The sequence below is a fragment of the Zingiber officinale genome, chromosome 6A (genome assembly GCF_018446385.1).
Source record: "Zingiber officinale cultivar Zhangliang chromosome 6A, Zo_v1.1, whole genome shotgun sequence".
Classification (NCBI taxonomy): Eukaryota; Viridiplantae; Streptophyta; class Magnoliopsida; order Zingiberales; family Zingiberaceae; genus Zingiber; species Zingiber officinale.
This window is the reverse complement of record NC_055997.1, coordinates 43,051,848-43,069,164: the sequence shown is the minus strand read 5'-3', so window position 1 is coordinate 43,069,164 and position 17,317 is coordinate 43,051,848. Positions and strand designations below refer to the sequence as shown.

Here is a 17,317-nt window from a genome sequence, read left to right as displayed (position 1 = left end):
ATATTGTAGATAAACCTGTAAGAGACCAAAACATAGAAATGCATAACTTCAAGTAAAGGTGAAGTCATACAACTTCTGAAGAAAAGACCCGACGAATATCAGGTAACAAACCCATTACTTCTCTTTGATCAGAAATATTAACAATTCCTAGAACAACACTATGTGAAACTTGTCCAATCCTATTGGGAGGTGAATGGGTTGAAGAATCAATTCCTGCAAATTTATGAGAATTATAAATACATACAACTACTTAGACAACAGAATTGTGTAATATTGTGCATTTAGCATACCGACATGACTTTAGTTACTTTTCTTGTAACACCCACGAAATGATAAGCTATACCTATGAGTATTTTTCTTTTAGAATAAAAGAAAAAGAGAAATAGAAATAGAAACCAAAATGAAATAAAAAAAAAGTGGGGTTAAGGTTTGAACCCTGAACCTCCCACAAATGATAGAGTTAAATTGGTGTATGATAACCACTAGAGTAATGAATAATAGATTAATAGAAAAGAATGGAAATTGTAGTTAAAAGTAAGAAGATAGTTAAGTAAAGGAACAAGAGAAAACAAAGTAGCTTACCTCCTCTTCCTCTTGGTTAAGGAAAGAAGCAAGCAAAAGTCAAGTTGCCTTCCTTCCATATTTTTCCTCTAATTTCGTGGGAATTAAGAGAGGGAAGAGATAGAGGGGTTAAGGGGATGAATGAGGACATGTTTCATTTACATGAGGAATAAATAGGAATGAGAGAAGAAAAGGGAAAGAAAAATTGGTTAATTCTTCCTCCTTCTTCCTCCTCCTTCTTTCTCCTTCTTCCTTCTCCACCGAGACATAGAGCTCTCTCTCCCTCATTTCTAAAATCCAAGCTAAGGTTTTCTCTCTAAGAAAACCAATTCCTAAGAAGGAGTCTCAAGGTTTACTCCTTACAAGAAAGAGAAAACAAAAGGGAGAACTAGGAAGAGAAGCTCCTTCTTCCTCCACACAAGGGTACCACTTTCTTTAGGAACAACAAGCGAAAGGAAGTAAGTATCCCCTCACCTGTGGTACAAGTTGTTTACAGATTTTTCCATAAGGTTAGAATGCTTAAAAACCTAGGATCACTTCTTTGAAGTTTTGGCCATGAACAAATATAGGGTTCAAGGAAGCTTAAAATTTAATCTAGCATGCTCATGAATCTCCTTATGATATGATATGAATTTATCTAGATATTTATGCTTGTATGTTGTAAGAGTTTATTTTCCTCTTCATGAAACTTTCGGCCATGAACAAATTTAGGGTTCAAGGAAGCTTAAAATTTAATCTAGCATGCTCATGAATCTCCTTATGATATGATATGAATTTAGCTAGATATTTATGCTTGTATATTGTTAGAGCTTGATTTTCCTCTTTATGAAACTTTCGGCCATGATCATTTCTAGGGTTCAAGGAAGCTTAAAATTAAATCTAGCATGCTCATGATTCTCCTTATGATATGATATGAACTTAGCTAGATATTTATGCATGTATTTGTTAGAGCTTGATTTTCCTCTTCATGAAACTTTCGGCCATGATCATTTCTAGGGTTCAAGGAAGCTTAAAATTAAATCTAGCATGCTCATGATTCTCCTTATGATATGATATGAAATTAGCTTGATATTCATGCTTGTATGTTGTTTAGAGCTTAATTCCTTCCTTCATGAACTTTCGGCCATGAAAGAATTAGAGACCTAGGAAAGCTTAAAAATTGGATTAACATGCTTATGACTTTCCTTATAATATGATATGAAGTTAACATGAGATTCTTATGCTTGTATGTTGTTTAAAGTTTAAGTGCATACTCTTGAACTTTCGGCCATAATGGGTTTAGGAGCCTAGATGTGCCTCACATGCTACGTTATGAATTAAGAGATGTTATTTAATGATTCCATGCATGATTATGTCTTTTCTATGATAGGTGATGTGTTCATTTATGTATACCTATGAACCATGCATGATAATGTCTCTTATGATGTGCTACGTGCTCAAGTATGCATGCTTTATGACATGACAAATAATATGCTCATTTATGTATGCTTATGATCCATGCATAATAATGTCTCTTATAATATGTTATGTGCCCAAGTATGCATGCTTTATGATATGATAAGCAAAGGCCTAAGAGTTGCTTCCCTTTTTGTTGGGATTAAGAGCACTCTTTATGACATGATAAGTGAAGGCCTAAGAGTTGCTTCCCCTTGGGGACTAAGAGCACTGTTCATGATATGATAAGATATGATATGTTATGTTATGACATGAACCATGATATGCTATTTTACTTTGTATGACTTGTACCAAGGGTGGGCTCCATAAGCGCCCCTAGGCCGACGGACTATGAACGGGTCTAGCAAAGGGATGGGCTCCTTAGTACGCCCCTAGGTCGACGGTCGTAGTACGGACCTAGATCCCTAGTAGGTTCGGGGCTAGATACCCTGTCCTAGGGATTGCACGCATTTATGTATGTATGTGGTACAAGCCGGGCCCTCAGGATGATATTATGTTCAAGTACTATATGATATGTTTTAAGACATCTTGCATATGACATGACACATGTTTTAAAAGACATCTTGCATGATATGATTTATGATATGACATGCTATGCCCTTATGATTTATATGACATGATGATTTATGATATGATATAGCATGATGTTCTTTATGAGATGATATGATATGATATATGATATGACATGCTATGCCCTTATGATTTATATGACATGATGATTTATGATATGATATAGCATGATGTTCTTTATGAGATGATATGTTGTGATTTATGATATGACATGCTATGCCCTTATGATTTATATGACATGATGCTCTTATGATTTATGATATAATATAACATGATGTTCTTTATGAGATGATATGTTATGATGCTATGTTTTCACAATATGATGTTAGATAATCATATTTCCATGGTTATATGCTTATGTGATTATGCTTTGATATATGGTTTTTGTGAGTAGGAAAGGATCTTACTAAGCCTGTGTGCTTATAGCTTACTTTCCTTATACCACAAATAAAGGAAAAGAATGGATGAACTAGGGGAGCTGCAGGAGAGGCAAGGAGATGTGTGTGGTGGTGGCTCGACTAAAACAAATAAATGACCTACTTATGTTATTTTGTTATGTTGACATGAACTAAGTTTACTATGTTATTGTCCCGCATGACTTCATGATATTTCTACTGTTTTACTTTCGAAAGAAATTTTAATATGCATGTATGTTTCCGCAAATAGTAATAGTAGTAAAGTAACCCCACTCCTAATAGCAGGAGGGGCGGGCGTTACATTTCTTGTACAAGGTGATAATATTAGAATCCTCAAAGGGCAAGTAACCTGTAAGTAGCACAAATAGGATGACTCCCCAAGACCATAAATCTGTAGTTGCTCCGTCATAGCCTCTATCATTGAGAACCTAATACGAAGAGAAAAATTATTTTAGACAAGTATCAGATTTGATCTTCAAACTAGTTCAAAACATATCATCATGAGATAGTTATCTCGACCTCTGGAGCAACATAATTTGGAGTGCCACAAGTGGTATGAAGTAAGCCATCATCCTGGAATAAACATTAAAAAATTTTGAAGCTTAATTGGATGATTATAAATCAAAAAATATTAAGAAATTATCCACTGATCAAAATGAAGTTTACCTTGACTTGCTGTGATAATGCACTTAATCTGAAGTCTGAAACATTCAGGTTACCGTAAGCATCGAGTAGTAAGTTTTCTGGCTGCAGAAATGCATTTAACATAATTAATATTGCTCAAAGACTTGAACAATTCATCGTCATAAGGATGTGTGTGGTTAGTCTACTTTCAGATCGCGATGGTAAACTCCCCTGCTATGACAGTAATCAACCGCATTGATATGTTGTTGGAAATATCTTCGTGCTTCATCTTCCCTCATACGACCATGGTTTACCTACATGATATATCAGACTAGAGTGAGAAGTATATGAATGGTGATAATTTGAGTTTCTAAGAAAAATCGATGTTTTGAGATAAGTTTTAAGCTAATAAGATTTAACATGATCTCAAAAAGGTCCTATGTTTGAATTCATTGGTGTCGGTAGTATATACTCTTTATCAATTCGTGTTATGAGACAACATTATATTCCCTATGGATTGAGCATGTATGTTCTTTCTAGAGAAGAAAATTGTCATAAGGATATTGATGCATCAAAATTTGCACTTACTATTTTGTCGAAAAGCTCTCCCCCCTGCAGCAAATTCTAGTATAACGAAAATCTTCGATTTGCTTCCCATCACCTGGAATAGGGAAAAACATTAATCAGCTAAGTGAATGAACATTTCTCGAAGAAGAAATTGACAGAAAGTGCTTATTCCTGCATCTATGTGTGTGTGTTTATTGCCTAGTTCTTGTAAGTGTGAATCAATTGAGAGATTAATGCATGGACCGCAAGACTCTAGTTGATGATTGCCAACCAAACTACAGTACCATGTCACTAGATGATAACTAAAATGAATTGTGAAATAGACATCATGAGGGACAAGGAAAGCATCACAATGCCACTCTTTCAACTAGGATAGTGTTACCAAAATTATCACATAGTGAGACTAGAAATAAGGTTGAAAGCAAAATTAGACCTCATAGATGCGAACAACATTAAGATGCTTTATTAACTTCATAGTAGCTATTTTTGCTTGATCTGCACAAAGAATTTACTATTAGTAAACTTGAAATATGTCAAGAGATGATCGAGGAAGACTTAACAAAGCTACTTCTATGGTCGCAAGAAACAAAAATATTCAGAAAAAAAAAAAGATAATAGTAGTGCATTTTAAGTTTTCAAATGCATCTTCCTATACATGCAGGACTCAATTGTCTGAAATCAGCACAAAGGCTCCAATGTCATCATGCATTCACACACATTGGGACTAGGTTACTGCAAAAATAGTTTTGCAGATGTTATAAAGAAAAAAACAAACTTAGCGCATAAGGAAGTAAAAAATTTCAAGAAAATTTAGCCACCTGTTCGACTAATTTGTGTTTGAGAACTTTCTCCTTGTCAAGAATCTTGATGGCAACGGGTTCTCCAGTTTTGATATTCCTTGCAAACTTGACCTTGGCAAATGTTCCTTCCCCAATCGTGCCTCCCAGCTCATATTTACCGATTCTCCGTTTGATCTGAGATGTATTCATTCCTTGTCTCTCCTTAAGAGTTATGCTTTCTGCTATGTTTGTCGATGCTTGATCTTAATTCAAAGAAGTCCTAATTCCACAACTCAATTTATTCTGCAAAAAATTCTTGGATCAAAGCATACACAGCATAAAAAAGGCAGAGCTGAAGATATAGCATCAACATCTAAAAAGAAGATGAAGATTTTGCAAGATACCAAGTATAGCAACAAAGAATAGCACAAATGATAGTAAATGAAGGATATATTGTTATGAAACAATAGGAACTTGATAAAATGGCACATAGCTAAAGCAGATCTTACAAAAGACCAAAAACCAGTAAGATCTTGTCAAATAGAAGAAGAAAGCTTGATCTTTGTGGTTGGTACCACCTGATTCAACAAGGGAAAAAGCAATAATGTTGGAGAGAATGATCGAGCAAAGCCAAAAAAAAAAAGTAGAGAATCCAGAAACAGAGAAACTAAAGTAATATAGTACGTACAACTTTGCTTGTCACAATCTCAGCAATTTCTCCATCTTCCTCCAAGAAAGATGGACCGGTAAAGAACAAGAACAGCTATCTACCGATCTTCTTCTATATATATAAAAAAACTTTGAATTTTTAGCACAAGCAAATGCTGGGCAGAAGGGAACGCACAGTAGAGCATGCTCCCGGCCACTACAGCGTATCCTTATCCCTTCATTTGGGGCTCCTACATGGAAAGAAACCCGAGGATGATTGGGGGAAGAAGAGCCCAGGAGACGGCGGTTCCTGAAGGCCGTGCCATGTTCTGAAAATCTAAGAGCTGGAACAAATAACACCACGGAAAAATAATCTCATACCCTAAAATCTCGCAAGCTATGGCATCCCTTCGGAAAAGAATCGGTCGGAGACTGAGCGCAGAAGAAGAGCCCGAAGGCGGGAGGGGATGGAGGGGAAGAGGTAGGTGCAGTGGGATCGATCTGTCATGGTCGATCGCCTCAGCATCGGGATCTGCCGCTTGAGAGGAGGAGTAGGATGGAGAAGGATGGTGTGAGATTTAGACGAGAACTAGGGCATGAGAGGAGTTGGGAGAAGGCTTCGGGAGGGATTTGATTGGAAGATAGGTGGGCGAGTGAAATTAGGAGTTTTCTACTCCTTACTTGATCCAACGGTTTATATTAATCTAGATTAGATGAGAGCTTGACAATAGACAATGCTTTTAAAAAATCGTTGTAAAAAAATGCTAATAGACAATGCTTTTTAAGAAGCGTTGTCTTTGACCCATTAAAATCACTAATAGACAACGATTTTTTAATAAGCGTTGTCTATTAATAAGAAAATAATGAAATAGACAACACTTTTCACTAAAAGCGTTGTTAAAAAAAAGACAACGCTTTTTAAAAAAAATGTTATCTTTTAAGTGTTGTAGAACCCTATTTTTCTTGTAGTGCGTGTACCATACATGGTTGTGTGACATTTCTAGAGAAGGAGGAGAATTCAGCCATGTGACATACACGATCCTGTGACACTTACAGAGGTGGTGGAGCACAAGGTTATGTGACTCACACTGGTCATGTGAGTTCACCCGAGAAGAAGAAGGACAAGGTCGTGTGAAAATTCCAGAGGAGGAGAAGAAGGAGGTCGTGTGACACACAGCCGTGTGAGGAAGACAAAGACGAAAATGAACATGACCGTGCGACACACATCAGCTGTGTGACCCCAGCCGAGGAAGAGATTGTCAGATCACGTTAGGTCAGCTAGAAGGAGGGTTGAATAGCCCTGTAAAAACAAAACACAACCCTTCTCGATCTTTCAAATAAACACTTGCATAAACTAAATAAACGAAAAGTAATAAATAGAAAGAGGCTCACAGACTTGACTTGGTTACAACCAAGAAGGTTGTTAATCTAAGGAATGAAACATGCACTAGAATATCTCCCTCAGGTGGAGAAGCCTCTTTACAGTAGTGAAAGCAAAAAGACCAGAAGTTAACTAGAAATGAAAGCACACAAGTGTTGGATTGCTAATTCTTGAGTTGATTAAAAGCTTCTGGACTAAAACTATATTTATACCTTGGTCAGGGCACTTGGAAGGGTTCTAGGTGCCTAAGAGAGGATAAACTTTTATCCCCTTCGTAACGTATCACGTTTGACGTGATCCTCGTCAAAATCCAACTCCGGGCGCCCGAATCACTAAAGTCAACTTTGTTGACTTTTGGTTTAGGACGTCTGCTCCGGTGCTACTCACCTCGGTCCAGGTCTTCTACTCTAGCTCCGCTCGCTTGGGTGATTTTAGTCAATTGAAATAAGGCTCGCCCGAACCCAATTTCAGCCTTCTCGAGCAACCTTCCGCTCCGACTTCTCATCCCTTGGAAACGTCACGCGCCTCCTTCTCGTCCACCCGCGTACTCTTCCTCATTGCCTAGTACCTCAGATGCACCGAGCCCATCGGCTCCCTCCCTTACCATCCTTCTCACTAGTTGCGTCTTTTGCTCGACTCCCTGTGCTCCTAAGCTCCTGCACACTTAGACACAAGGTTAAAACATGATAGGACCTAACTTAACTTGTTGATCACATCAAAACAACCTTGGAGTTCCAACAATCTTCCCCTTTTTGATGTGACCAACCCAAGTTAAGCTAGTTTAAATAGACATAAAAATGAAATAACTAATATCGCAATAAAGTGCAAAAACATAAAAATAATTCTACCTCCCCCTAGACTTATACTTTTCCTTCCCCCCTTTGATCACATAAAAAATGGGGTTCCAAGAATAATCTAAGGGTTAAAATTTAGAAAATTTTGAAAATTATTTCAATGATGATTTTTTTTTTAAAGCATTTCTAAGTTAAAAAAAATCTAAGTATACAATTTTAAATGAAAAAAATATTATGGAAAATTTCTAAGCTTTTACAATCAATATTATTTTGAGAATTTTCTAAGCAGAAAACTTAAGAAAGAATTTTTTTAAAGAAAAAAAATATTTTTGAGAAATTTCTAAGTTTTTTGCAATCAAAATTATTTTTGAGAATTTTCTATGCAGAAAACTTAAGCCAAAAAATTTTTCTAAGTAATTTTTTTTAATTTCCAAAAAATAATAATTTTTCAAAGACTTTTTAAAGCATTATTTAATTTTAAATTTAATGTTTTATCTGAAAGTTAATTAAACATTTCATTTCAATATTTTAGCTTCCAGACGGTGGTGAGGCACTAGGCCTTCTTGGTTATTAGAGCAACAACCATTTTCTTAGACAAAGCCTCATAAAAAAATTAACTATTTAATTTTCTCATTGAAAGTGCTAAAAATTATTAGTTCAAGTTAAACAAGACTTTCGAACCCAATATAGGTTCCAGCCTACTGGATAAACTAAAAATTTCTTAGGGACATACCTTTTTGAAATATTTCTAATTTGCCCCTGGTGATATCTAAAATACCAATTTAAATTGTTGTATTTTCTAAAATTTGTATTATGGGAACATGCATGATTTTTTAAAGAATCTATTTGTCTTTTCAAATTTTTATTTTCTAACTTTAATTTGTCTAACTCTTCTAATGGGAAGGACTTAGCTAGAATTACTTTTAAAATTTTATTTTCTTTGTCTAATTTACAACAATCTTTTATTAACAATTTAACAAACTTAAATAATTTGTCGGGAGGAAGAGATCGTACCTGACTTACCTTGTTGATCTCGTTATCCGTGTCTCCCCCTGAACTGTTGCTTTCTTCCGATGTAGCTTTCCCTTCATCAATGCTCTCGATGCTCATTTTGGAAGAGCTTGAATCACAGTCGTCGTCTTGATGACTTGCCATTAATGCAAGTCCGAAGAAGGCCTCGACTTCCGATTCGGACGACGTATCATCCCACGTCGCCTTTAAGACCTTGGCCTTTTGAACAGGCTTCTTACCTTTTTCCTTGTTCCTTAGCTTGGGGCAGTTGTCCTTGACGTGCCCTTCTTCATTGTAGTGGTAGTAGCGGATCATCTTTTTCTTTCTACCTTGTGGATTGTTAGTATTTCTAGACTTACATAGTTTCTTAAAATGTCTTACCATCATAACCATTTTCTCATCATCGAGAGAAGACTCTGACTTCGATTTATCTCTTGATGCTTTGAGGGCGGGGTTGTGCTTGGACTCCTTCGTACTTGCACATCTTGATTCATGCACTTCAAATGTCGAGAATAATTCTTCCAAAGTAATTTTTTCTAAGTCTTTAGAAATATAAAAGGCATCTACTAGTGATGCCCATTTCGTATTTCTAGGAAAAGAATTTAGTGTGTACCTTAGCGAATCTCGGTTACTTACCTTTTCTCCGAGATTCGAAAGTTCGGTGATAAGCTCTTTAACTCTCAAGTGCAGTTGCGCAGTTGTTTCGTCTTCTCCAAGTTGTAGGTTGGTGAGCTGGTTGCGAAGTAGATCCCGTCTTGCTAGCTTGGCTTCAGACATCCCTTCATGTAGATCAAGGAACTTCTCCTAAAGTTCCTTTGTGGAGTTGTAGTTGCCGATTCGGTTGGCTTCTTGTGGCAGAAGAACACTTAGCAGATGGTACTCTGCTTTACCATTTGCCACGTAGTCGGCCTGCTCCTTATTTGTCCACTGATATTTCTCTTTACCTTCTAGTGCTGTAAAACCAAATTCTATAAATAACAATAACTCAAAATCTGCTTTAAAAAATATCTGCATTCACTTTTGTTAGTATTAGCCCTAGTACCAATTATGAGATAATTGTAAAGGGCACATTTTGTATATTAATACAAAGCAAAGGTTTTGGTTATTATATTTATTTCAGTTCAGTGCCAATTGAATAAGTATAATAATGTCCTTGGATAGTAGGTTCTTATCTACAATATATCAATTGGTTGAATTGATAGTGATATATTGTAGAGAACACTACTCTTAACTATTCCTAGTCGAGCATTAATATACAAGGACAATATTAATGCATTGAGACTAGCATGTAGGTCAACGGATGACTTGATCTCACAAGTCATGGATATGAGATATCAGGTTAACACATGGGTATATATTAGAGAATATATACTGAATGACCCGCCATGAGAATGTTTCATGGATCGTCGTATGAGTGTCATAAACATTCTCATGTGACTATTGGTATGAATAGTTCTTAGACCTGAAGTCATGGCGGGTATGCAAATATCACCCGTAACAGGGTGGACTATAAAGTCGATCACTGGGTATGCAATGAATTATGCGGAGGGATGTGACTGATGTAGATAGGATCTATCCCTTCCATATGATGAAAGTGACATCTATAGGCCCCTTGATTAGTAGGACACAAGAAAGCATGATCATGCGTAAATGAGTCAATATGAGATATTGAGTTTATTTGATAAGTGTGTGTACTTGGAGATCAAGAAACACAAAGAATGATAAGAGGATGACACGGTCAATGTCTCATTGATCAATCTAGATATCAAGGATAGAGGGACCAAGTTACATGATGATAGCCACGGACAGGTTAGGTCGGATCTCAAGTTTCTCATCACTTGGATAGCAATGATGCCTTGCTAGATGCTACTTATTGTTTATGCATCATAAATATTGATTTGGGTACATTGCCAACGTTACGAGAGCCTATAGGGTCACACACAAAGAACAAGTTGATATGGATATGGGTTCATGTGATGAATCAATGGATTAAGTGTAATTCGAATTTGACTCATTGAGTTAGACTCAAAGGGATCCAATTATTGGTTGAGTCGAGTTGCTTGAGAATCAATGGGTTGGGCTCATTGGGTGAACTTGAGCTCACCAAGGAAGTTGAATGGTCAAAATTGAACCATTGGATTGAATGGTTGATTTTGAGCCATTGGATTAGATGATGAAAGGGTGGAGACTCTTGGTATACCATGGGATGGTTATATAAATCATTTTGGAAGTGATTTTCATTAGATGTGAATGTGAAGAGACCCTTAGCATTCTTCTTCTTCCTCCTTCCTCCTCTTGGCAGAAATCACCATTGTGGTTACTAGCACAACCTTGTGATTTCTTCTCCATCTTGCTTTGTTTGTGAGACAAGCAAAGACAAGGCTTGTTCATGTGGATACCATAGAGGTGCGGGCGCTTGAACGCGCTGAGATCTGCATCTAAAGAAAGTTTGCTGTCAGGATTGCGAAGGGCACGCAACAAAGGTATAATCCTATCATGTAGCTTAGTATAGTTTTCAGAAAATGTTTCTTCCCTTCGCATGGATCTACTGGATAAGAAGATCTAGTAATTTTTTTACTGTGTTTCCATGTCTTTGGCGTGCTAGATCCCAACAACTTTTTCCAGGTAGTGAATTCCCCTTCGAACTTCGGCGGGTATATACTCGGTCCGGCCATCGTCCTTGCTTCGATTGGTTGTTAGTCCATATGGAACCATTCTGGGCACCCGGACTAGTCCGTATGGATCATCCTTATGAACCTTCTAGAGCTAAACCTTCCCATATGCAAAACCCCATCTTTAGATACTTACACCAAGTTATGAGTAAAACTATTTTTGGTAGAGGGAAAAAGCGATGGAGTCGTTAGGAAAGTGGAACTTTATGCTCTATGGACTATGTTAGATAAAGTTGACTTTGATTCTAGTTTCCAGTTTTTGCAAAACCTAGTGAGAGCCGGGAAAGCATCCTTGGGATTGATTGTCTTTGGTGGAATGATTACCCAAATAGCTATAAATCTGGATTGTTATGTAGATGAGTTAGAAGTTATTCATGGCAATGACATGATCGATATCGATGCATGTCTTGCCATGAAGATGATTTGCCGGGATGAGAATGGTTTTGCCTTTCCTAAGAAGGATGGGTTCCCTTTACCCCTTCCTTATCCTGAGAGAACCTCTGTTTGCAACCCCGCTAATTGGGTGATCACTGATTTAGATCCCGAGAATGTCCCTTCCTTGTTCAGAGATACTGAACCCCACCTTGAGCACCCGTCATCTAGACACCCGCAGCCATCTGGATATCCGGAACCTACTAGGCACTCTTATGCCTATGGTATGGGTCACTCCAGATTTGATTCTTTCGATTTCATGACTCTCTAGACTCTCTTCACGAGAAGCAAGAGGCCCAATGAGTAATGTTGGAGGGCCGCTTCACCTTGTCTAATGACCAGTATAGAGAGGTGCAAGATCATTTTTAGTTCATGAGGAACTTTCAGGGTTAGGTGGCTGAATTTGTCCAGGAATATGATATGGATCAAGCTAGAATGAGAGAGTTCATAGAGGGGATGACCGTTACATGCCAACAAGTTGACGCCCTCTATGAATATCATAGGATCCTGAGCGAGACTCCTAGTTTTCTAGTTTTCCTGTTGGCCGACTGCATAGACATCCATTTCCCCGCCCTCCCCCTCCACCACCACGATAATGATTTCATCGGGGCGATGAAATGTTTAAGTCTAGGGGGGTGTTTGTAACCTGAAATTTCTACATTTTCTTTTGAAATTTCTATAATTTTTTTATATCTTCAGTTTTTCTTTTACATTTTCAGTTGTTTTGCATCTTGTTTTGCTTTGCTTTGCTTGCATTTAAATTTTGCTTATGTCATGCATTTTTCCTTGCTTTGTTTGCTAGATTTGGTTTTGACTGTCACTTGACTGTCTTTTGAAACATGTGGCATATTAAGATCATCATTCCTCACTTGTGCTGACTTGTCTACAAGTAAAATTGTTTGCACATTTATATCTAGATTCATGATATTTTGGATATAATTCTAGTATGTTTAGTGTACCTCTTTTCTTTATCTTAAGTAGCATGATATGAGCTAAGTATTACACGGAAACAAATTTGAGTTTTGGCTTAACCTTAAGGATTCTATTATCACTTTACTTGAGCTTGAAGAGTTGACATCATTAGAATAGTCATGATTCATCCTATTTGTTTAGTACTTAGTTCCCATGGTGATTTCTCAAACTACATCTTGGTTACTGGATGATGCTGAGTCATATAAGCTCATTTGGAAAAACCAAAATATCCCAACATTTGCACTTATATGCATTGGTGTTCAAGTGTTGCATCTTGTAATCACTTTAAAAAATGATGAAAAAAATTAAAAAAAAAAAGATGAATAAGGGATATAAAAAATAGTTGTCGAGAGTGGAAACAAGCAAGTTACCCCTTTGAGACTGAATTAGGTTACTGGGGAAATGACTTCTATGTTTCTCTTGATATCAAGCACACCTTTGAGACCTTGGGTTGATTGAGAAATATGAACCAAGTGTGTGGTAGGTAAGTGCCTATCACCGGGAACATTAGGAACTCGATTGGATGATGAATTGACTAGGACAAAGATTGAAACTTGAAGAGTTTGGGTCACTTATTGTACTGTGCACAAGAAACTTATTCTTAGGTCATACTTGAGTTATTTCCATGATCATGCTTATGAATGAAACTTGTAGATAGAGTTAGGAAAGTACACTAGGGATTATGATGCATTATAGAACACATGAGTTTAGATTGCAGCATTTTTCTTGAGGACAAGCAAAGGTTTAAGTTTGGGGGTGTGATGTGCGTAGATTATATACACTTGTTTAGCATGTTTTAACGCGCAATCACATATTTTACACATGTTTTGTCTATGCACTTTCATACTCATTGTCTTACTTTCATCATAAATATTTTTCTTTGTTCGGAGATCTACTCTTGTATATTTTCTATCTTCAAGAGTCGAATTTGGAGAAGAAATGATGTTCGTGGTTGATCTAGCCAACAAGCAAAGGAAGACAACACTGGCCATGTGAGCCATACGGCCATGCCAAAGGAGCAGGGAGGAAAATGACCTTGGTCGTGTGGAGCATACAGGCCATGTAGCTTTAGCAAAGGAGGAGCTTGACATGACCGTGTGGATCCACACAGTTGTGTCACCCCAGCAGCACGACGCCATGTAGATCTACATAGCCCAAGCAACATCTCCACATGGGCATGTAGCATTTCTAAAGAAGAGACAAGCCAGGGCTGTGTGTGCCACACGGTCATTCAAGGTTTCCAAAGGCCAAGATTTGCCATGCCATGTGAGTCACACGACCATGTGAGCCAGCCAGTGGTACAGTAGTGTAGGGTTGTGTGAAGGCCACACAACCATGTGATCTTGGCCGAAAGTAGTTGGGGTCGTGTGTGCTACACGGCCGTGGCACAGGTCGTGTGGTGCCTGTGCCCTACTCTATATAAGGGGGTTTCTTCCCCTTTCTAAAGGAGGAGGCTCTCCCTTTTGGGGAGATCAAGTTTGGGGCCAATCTTCACCTTCTCCAACCTTGATCCAGGGTTCCAAAGCCATTTCCATCTTCGCTTCAACTCCAAAAGCTAGGGATTGGTTCCGAAGATCACTCATTGTCACTAGATAAGAATTTCTAATCTCTTATCTTGATTGGAATTGAAATGTTTGTGTTCTCTTTGTCTTCGGATCTCTATCTATATATTATGGAGTAGATTCATTGTTCTGTTAGCTAGAGCCCTAGAGCCAATCAATTGATGATTGTATTTTGGACTTGTTGTATCATATTCTATATAAATAAAGGCATTTGGTTTTGGTCATTATACTTACTTATATTGGTGTCAAATAAACTAAGTATAATAACATCCTTGAGTAGAAGGTTCTTGCCTATATCAATCGATTGGTTGAATCGATAGTGAGATGATATAGGGAACACTACTCTTAATCATTCCTAGTTGAGTATTAACATTCAGGGACAATGTTAATGCAATAAGACTAGCATGTAGGTCAACTCGATGACTTGATCTCACGAGTCATGGATATAGAGATATCAAGTTGACACATGGGTATACATTAGAGAATGTATACTGAATGACCCGCCATGAGAAAGTATCATGGATCGTTATATGAGTGTCATATATTTTCTCATGTGGCTATTAGTAAGACTACTAGTCCTTAGACCTGAAGTCACCATGGATCCCTACATAAGGAGTTATGTACTTTGGTTTCATCAAACATCACCCGTAACTGGGTGGACTATAAAGGCGATTACTGGTTATGTAACAAATTGTGGAGGGATGTGAGTGATGTAGATGAGATCTATCCCTCCTATATAACGGGAGAGACATCGATATTCTTGATAGAGTGAGACCACGAAGTGCGTGGCCATGCCCAAATGAGTTAATATAGGATATTGAGCTCATTTGATTTAGTGAGTCTACTTGGAGTTCAAGATTTAGATTGATTAGAGGATGATATGGTTTATGCCTCATATTGATCAATCTAGATGTCTAGGATAGAAGGACACTTGTCATATATTGTGAAGAGTCACAATTGATAGTCACAAGGTGATGTTGGATCTTAACATTCTTGTAACTTGGGTAGTAATGATGTATTGCTAGATACCTCTCATTACTTATGCTTCTAAATGAGTTTAGGGGCATTGCCAACATTACAAGAACCTATTGGGTCACACACAAAGAACAAGTGGATGGAGATTAGGTTCATATGATGAACCAAGAGGATTAGATTCATGTGATGAATCAAATTGGATTAAGAGTAATCCTAATTGGGCTAATTGAGTTGGACTCAAGTTGATTCATGTGTTCAATGAGTCTAATTTAGATTATGACTCATTGAATCAATTTTAATTAAATGATTTAGATTCATTATATTAAATTGGCTTGAATTAAATGGTTGGATTAGATCAACCATGAGAGAGATTAAGTCAAGTTTGACTTGACTTGAGAGGAAGAGGAAGAGTCAAGTTTGACTTGACTTTATGCCACATCATTTGTGACTTGGCATTAGGAGAACTAATGATGATGTGCCACATCATCACATGTGCCACCTTATCGAGGTTACAACTATTCTCTTTAATGGCCTCCACATTAATTGTGATTAATGTGAAGGGGGTTACACCACTTGTAGTGGCCGGCCACTTGATGGAAAAAGAGAAGTTTTCTTTTGGTGAGTAACTCTCATTCAGGTCATCTTCCTCCTCCTAAGCTCTCTTCTTGCTCCTTCTCTTCTCTTTGTCGTGGGTTTCAAGAAAGGGAGAATAAAGGAGAGTGAATCTAATCTAAGAAGAAAGGTTAGTGAAAGTCACATAGAGATTTTAGAGAAGTGTGTTCTCTTCTTTTCTTTTCTTCTTCTTCCAATCCCATCCGAGAGCATCAAGAAGTGCTAGCACACTTGTGGTGTTCTTTTCTCCATCCTTGTGTGTTAGAGAACACATCTTGTTCATGTGGATACTTCTAGAGAGTTGTCTACTTTGATAACTAGTGATCCGGCATCTCCTTGGACAAGCGGGATTCGCGAAGGGCACGCATCAAAGGTATAAGATTTTCTCCATGTAGATCTAAGTGTAGATCTAGGTAAACTTATACTCGTAGTTTTTCAAAAAATTTTCTTTGCATGGATCCGTTGGCTAGGGAGTTTCGGGGTTTCCGGGGCGCAAAAAAGCGGTTGTCGCGGCCCGAAAAACCCAACAGTGGTATCAGAGCCACGTACGAAGGCGTGTACGAGTTTATTTTGGTTTTTATGAAAAATAAACATTCTGTGAATTTCTGTAATTTCATGATTTTTATAGTTTTAAAGGGTATTTTTCTTGTAGAAGCGAAGCACAAGTGTTTAGACACTTGTAGGCTTCGACTACCGAGAAGATTTTTCCGTAACGGCAATGTTTCGACCCAAAACCTTTTGGGACAGTGGGCTAAGGCGTTGTAGGATCACTTAGGAGCAACTCGCGATGGTTAGATCACGGGTAGGGGTACTGCCCCTAACCCCGCAAGGGGATTTGCTCCGCGATTTCGCCCAAAATCGCTAATCGGGACCGTCAGGAAAAATTTACTCATAAAATTGTAAAAATTATGAAAAATTACAGAAAATTATGAAAATATATAATTTTGAATTATATATTATTTTTGTGATAGTCATGGCCCAAAAAGACCCAATATGATTGGATTTGTGTTGTAATTTATAATACGGCCTGCGTGTCGTCATGTGTTTGTGTGTGTTGTATTTGATACGCGACCTGCGCGTCGTGCTTCCCTATTTATATTCTGGTTGTAAATTAGATTTAGACTCGAATGTAACTCGAGTTTCAAAATTGTAATGTAAATTTTGAAGCGGTGGAAGGTCCACTCGAGATGGAGTTACGAGGAGGGCGCGAGCAACACGAGGTGGTCAAAGGAAAAAGCTTAAGAAGCTGTTGACCTTAGATTGACCATCTGATCTTCTCATTGGCT

General features: G+C 37.6%; 1 pseudogene; it reads right to left on the bottom strand.

The window, feature by feature from the left end:
- Nucleotides 1–3,277: 3,277 nt before the first annotated feature.
- On the bottom strand, nucleotides 3,278–5,182 carry LOC121994774 (annotated as a pseudogene).
- Nucleotides 5,183–17,317: the final 12,135 nt, after the last annotated feature.